This window comes from Papio anubis, chromosome 16, assembly GCF_008728515.1.
Source record: "Papio anubis isolate 15944 chromosome 16, Panubis1.0, whole genome shotgun sequence".
NCBI classification, from domain to species: domain Eukaryota; kingdom Metazoa; phylum Chordata; class Mammalia; order Primates; family Cercopithecidae; genus Papio; species Papio anubis.
In genome coordinates this window covers 13,348,412-13,354,411 of record NC_044991.1, presented here as the reverse complement: position 1 = coordinate 13,354,411, position 6,000 = coordinate 13,348,412, and the positions used below count along the sequence as shown (strand labels likewise).

Genomic DNA, 6,000 nt, shown 5'->3' with positions numbered 1-6,000 from the left:
CCTCTCTCCCCGTCAATTAGACTGGCTCTGGCAGGAGGTTCAGAGAGCAGGCTAGGGCACCCAGCTGGAAAATTGGGTGTCGAGAGCTGTCTGGAATCCTAATGCCCTAGCCCTGCCCTCCTCCCCCTCCCTCACCTCTCCTCGAGTGACAGGTGCCGGGTGCTGGCATTGACTCTCCCAGTGGGGGCACCCTCCCACTGCTCTCATCCTGCCAGGCCTGCAGCCTCCTCTCACTGCCCCAAAGGCTCCTCTCACTCTGCCCCTTCCCCATGCTCCCCTACCCTCTCAACCTCTGACCATCCCCGAGTTCAAGGCTTGGAGGAAAGAGCACTGGGCTGGGACTCCACACCTGCATGCTGGCCAGGCCTCCTTTCGAGACCTCAGTTTACGTGTCTGTGAAGCGAGGCTCCACCTCGGAGCCCTCCCCGCTCAGGCTGTGTGACCCCCAGACGCATCAGCTTTTCAGCCAACGCAGAGGGCCGCTGTGGGGTCACTCCTAACCTGCTCTGGTGGCAGCCCATTTCAAATCTTGTTTTTATTTTCACTGGGAATGGCTCTGGGCCAGGGCATTAGGATTCCAGTTTCTAGCAGATTCTCTCCTTCCTGTTCTGTTGCGGGAGTTACCTCACTCATCTTTGTGCCTGCCTGGCCCCCGAGTAGACTGGGCTGCCCGACTCAGAGCTGGGAGCCACCCAGGGCCGGTAGGCATTCAGGTAACCTACGTCCTGGCCACCAGCGCCACCTGGTCTCATCCCAGGTAGCCCAAGAGGGTGCCCCTCTGGAAGTGGAAGGTACACACGCCTCACTCCCGGACCCCATGCCCTACCCTGTGGGTGCCGTAAGTCCGCAAGGGTCAAGGACGCCAATGGTTTACTCAACTCAATCGTTTTCTTTGATTATTATTACTTTTTACTCTTCACGCACGTACTAAGGTAACCCCAACAAGTAGCCTTTTTGTCCTCTACCAAGCACACCTCCCCAGAGGGTGGAGCCCGCGCAGACTCCCAGAGGTGACTCCAGCAGCCTTTGGGGAACCGTCACTATCAATCAGGCACCTGCTGTGTGTCAGGCACACGCTGGGATTCTGGGGACACAGCAGCGGACCCTGCCAGCAAGTCCTCTTGTCTCACATTCTGCAAACAAAATAGAAAAATAGCTCAATTCAGAGTAGCTGGTGGCATGAAGGAAAGAAAACAGAGTGAGGGGATGCTGACCCAGGGTAGGGCCAGATCGGAGGGCTCAGGGAAGACACCGCGGGGGAGGTGACCCTGAGATGTGCCCAAAATGATAAGAAGCTGGCATGGCAAAGTTGGGGTATATATAGCATTCTAGATGGAGGCGGCACTAAGTGCAAAGGCCCTAAGGCTGGAACACATGTGGCTGTTTGAGCAACACGTGGCCAGTGTGGCTGGGGCAGGAAAGTGGCGGGGGAGGCTCTCCCACCCAGATCACATCCTGCCTGAATGGCCACTCCTGGAAGGAGTTTGTGATGCATTCTGAGGGCAAGAAGTAGCCACTGGAGGCTTTGTAGGAGAAATGCACTCTGATGTTCGTTTTTAACGATCTTGCTACTTCTGGCTGCTGGGCACAGATGGGGGTGAAAGACGGCCAGGGCTGAAGCAGGCAGGCCAGTAAAGAGGATGCTGCAGTGATTCAGGCAAGGGGCAAAGTGGCTTCATAGAAAGGCAGAGAAGTGGCTCTGGCCTATACAGAGACCACAGGATGGGATCTTCTCAATGTGTCCTGCCCATGAGAGCAGTAAGCCCTTTCCTGGAACCCCCTCCCAAGTTCTCACCTCCGCTGCCCCCCGAGCTGCATACCTTGGTTCCTTTTGATTCCTTCTCTCCACCAAAGTCCTTCCTCCTCTTGTATCCAGTCTTCAGCATGCGTCGTGAGTCCCCAGCTCTATCTGGTTCCGCGACTGACCCAGTGGGGAATTAGGTCCTCGGGGAAAGGGGAGTGGGGAGGAGCAGAGGCCCTCATGGGGTCTTGTCCGATCGAGTTACTTTTATAAAAGACAGCCAGACCATTCGCACGGCAAAGATTCACCTCCGGCTGTTTTTCAGGCTGTAGCTTATTATGGTAAGAGTGTCTGTTCCCTTTTCAGCCTTGAGTCCCTTTACAAAGGCCACCCTTCTATTACCTAGGCCTGGGTGATGCTAGGGTCCAGGACAGCGTGGAGCATTGTAAGCGAAGGAAAAGGCAAGAAACCGCACGGTGGGGAAAGATATTTGCAACAGGACTCTTAATTACAAATCAATGAGAGAAACGGAGATAACCTCATAGAAAAATGGACCAATGGCCCGAATAGGCATTTCACAAAAGAGGACAATCAAATGGCCCATAAAGATACGAAAAAGTGCTCAGCTTCATCATCAGGGAAATGCAAATTAAAATCACAGTGATTAGCAATTTACACACCCACCAGAGGGAGTAAAACGCAAAAGCTACAACCTAGCCAGGCTTGGCCAGGAGGCAGCAGCCCAAGTGGAACTTTCATCTCTGGTGGATGGCAGTGTAAACCTCTGCAAGCACTTTGGAAACTCGAATGGTGTCTGGGAAAGAGGAACACACATTTGCCCTATGACTGAGCGATTCATTCCTAGGTTTACACTCAACAGGAGCGAGTACATATGCCCAAGAAAAGACGTGTGAAAGAATGCTCATACCAGCTTTCTTCATCGTCTTGCCAAACGGGAAACAACCCAAATGTCCATCAACGGTTGAATGCATAAACCCATTGTGGTGTATTTCACAGCAATGAAAATGATCCAACCGCTGCTCCGATCCGCATGAATGAATCATGACACGTTGCTGAGGGAAAGACGCCAGTCTCAAACAAGGACGTTGGGCAGGATTCGGTTCACGTGGGGCCCAAAGCAGGTTGGAAGTCAGGACAGCAGTTCCCCTCGCAGCCCTCGAGGGAGAGGCTGGCAGGGCTGCGAAGGGCCTCATGGAGCACTGGCCATGTTCTTCATCTTCATCAGGAGGCCGTGCCATGGTTGTGTTTACTTTGTGAAATATCTATTGTTTTGATTGGCATGCTTTCTGTATGTGTGTAGACACATGTATATTCACTTCAATTATCATTAACTTCACAAATAATAATATACTGCAGAAGGTATTTAGAGTAAAAGGAATGACCACTCGCTACCCCACATGACTTAGGTATGTGACCTTCCATACCTTTTTCTTTGCAATTGTACGGCTTAGTTGGGTATGGAAAAAGAAAAAAAGAAACACACATACACACACAAACCCATCCCCAGTGACAACCCCAGACATTGCCAAATGTCCCCTGGGGGTAGGGTTGCCAGAATAAATACAGGACGTACAAATGGGATCCTACCATATCTTATGGAATTGTTGCTATCTTTCATTTAATACAGGAGTTCTCACCCTTGTCACAGCTAACATTTTAGGCTAGATATTTTTTTTTTTTCGTAAGCTGTCCTACGCATTGTGGAATGTATGACAGCATCTCTGGTGCCTTCCCACCAGATGCTGGTGGCGCCTAACCATCCCCAGTGACAACCAAAAATGCCTCCAGACATTGCCAAATGTCCCCTGGGGGTAAGGTTGCCAGAGTAAATACAAGACATCTAGTTAATATGCACTGTCTGAAATTCAGCTTGAACCGGCTGCCCTGCGTTTTTATTTCCTCAACCTGGCAACCTACCTAGGGAGGAAAATGACCCCTGGTTGAGAAGAGACGACATCTCTCGTCGCTGGTTCCTTTTCAGGACGGGAGGATACCCCCTCATTCTTTTCAGCGCGCTGCTGTGTTCCATGACGGGGACAAGCCACAGCCTGTCAGTCTGTCCCTTGGGATGGACACTGTGCTCACTAGCCAGTGGGAGGCTTTCTGCTACAAGTGACGGAAATCCCTGCTCAGCCTCACGCGGGCCACAAGCCCATCCACAGTGCGGCCTGGCAGGGAGCAGGGTGAGCATCGGCTCCTTGTGTGTTCTGCTCTTCCCCAGTTCGAGTCAGACTCATAGGTCGGCCTCCGCATCCAGGCTGGCGGGGTCCGAGGCCACCTGCGGGCTCTCCCTGATGTCTCATTGGCTGAGACTGGTCACTGCCCACACCTGACCTGTCACTGGCAGAGGGTGGTGCTCACCCTGAGACCCATCAGGAGCCCCTGCCGTGGTGGCGAGGTGGAGGTGGAGGTGGCGCTGGCTCTCCTTCCGAGGCCCCTGTAGGGTGCGGTGAGCCACGGGTATCATTAGGACAAACGCAGTGTGGGAGCCAGGCGGGCAGCAAACGCCATGTGCCGGTTCCGCATTTGCCCTGTTGCGAAAATGCACCATCTATGCCCACAACAAAACCAGAGGCTCAAATCAGATGGCGGTGCCCGCGGGCTGGAAGTCCCTCTGTATACCAGCTGTTCTTCTAAGCTAGAAACGTAGCTCTTCAGGCCCCGTGTGACCTGTGCCCATCCTCCCACCAGCCAGTTCTTCTGCCTTCCTCTCTGGCTTCCTTGCTCCTCCTCTTCAAACCCCTGCCCTACCTGGCAGCCTTTGCATCTGCTGTTCTCTTTGCCTCGGATCATGTGTCCTAGGCTTCCTCTCATTGTCAAGTCCTTTCTCAGACCTCACCTCTGCAGCGGGGCCACCCCTGAGCACCCATTGATTGTGGCCTTGTCTCCCCACCCAAGAGCTCTCCTTCCCAAGTTTGGCCAGAAGCCCCATCAGACATCTTCTACCCTCAAGTGTCAGCTCCTGGAGGGCCCAATTCCTGGTGACTGCTGTGGTCTCGGGCCCTTCTGAGTGCAGTTCGTGGCCGGGGGAGCCTCTCCACTCACACCGAGTGAACTCAGCAAGAGAGGGTGCCTTTGTGCTCTGCAGAATGCAGTCCGGTCCCATCTCCACAGCCACGAAACCCAAACACTCCCAGAACCGGAACCATACTCCTTTTCTTTTACCTATTTGCCAGCAAACCTGACCCAGATTGATGTGAGAGTGTTCAGCGTCTTTGTTTATCCCACTTTCTGTGCTATGTGTGCAGCTTGCTGAAGAAATAATGTGTTTGGTCAGGGGGTTGTCTTGGGTGAAGGTCCCCAAAAGCAAAGCCTGAGACGGGACTTGAGTGCAGGTGGTTTTTTGGAAGGTGACACCAGAATCCAGGAGGGAGCAACCAGGGAGAGTGAGATGTGGGTCGGGAGAAGATAATACAAGGGTGGTTAGGGAGGTCACTGCAGAGGGCACTGCAGGAGGGGGCAGTCGACTTCTCTAGGACCTCCTGAGCAATGTGGGGTGCTTCTCTGAAGGACTAGAGGCTGCTGGGCACTTACCCACCTGCCCCTGGGCTTTACCAGCTGAGGGCTACCCCAAGGGCATTCACTCCCCAGAATTCCCCAGATGCACTTGAGGTGGGCTGAACACCCCAGAGGGTCTACAGCATGGGGCACGCCCAGACCCCGTGGAAGAGTAACACAGGATGGGGCATATGCACCAAGTTAGCTTCCGAAAATCTGAAACACGTTTGGCCCCAAGGGATTCAGGGTTCTAGAGGTGGAATTTCTGGGTTAGAGGGAGCACCCTGGGGGGAGTCTTGTGTGTAGTTTGAAAGTTTTGAAACAGCAAGAGCCCTCTGACTGTCTACGTTTCACATTCCTGGCCAGGCGTGAGCGTCTTTCCTCTACACCTGCACACCAACCTCAGGTATGCCAGCTAAATAGTAATAGTCACGGCAGACACTTATGTGTGCTTTGTACGGGGCTCTATTCTAAACGCCGATTCCTCACAATGACTCTGTGGGGTAGTACTGGGTTTGACACTCATTTTTCAGGTGAGGAAACTGAGGCACAGAGGGTTACACACTTTGTCCAAGTTTCTACAGCTGGTAAGTCCAGAGCAGGAGGGATATTAACCACAGCACTGCACTGTCTCTAACAATATCATCGTCTTTTTAGGTTTCTGCCAATCTCATGAGTGAAAAGTGATCAGGAGTTTGGCAAATTCATGTCTTGTTTTGTATTTCTCTGTTGTTATCAGC

General features: G+C 52.9%; 1 protein-coding gene across 5 annotated transcripts in view; it reads right to left on the bottom strand.

Annotated features, from left to right (window-relative positions):
- Positions 1–883: 883 nt before the first annotated feature.
- The window catches only part of ELFN2 (extracellular leucine rich repeat and fibronectin type III domain containing 2), a 76,229-nt gene continuing 71,112 nt past the window's right edge, over positions 884–6,000 (bottom strand). For all 5 annotated transcript variants that reach the window (XM_017945298.3, XM_017945301.3, XM_017945297.3 and 2 more), the window contains 2 exons: positions 1,821–6,000; positions 884–1,133 (listed from right to left, as the gene is read on the bottom strand). The exon at positions 1,821–6,000 is cut by the window's right edge. The gene's annotated coding sequence lies outside the window, so the exon portion shown is untranslated. The remainder of the gene's footprint in view (positions 1,134–1,820) is intronic.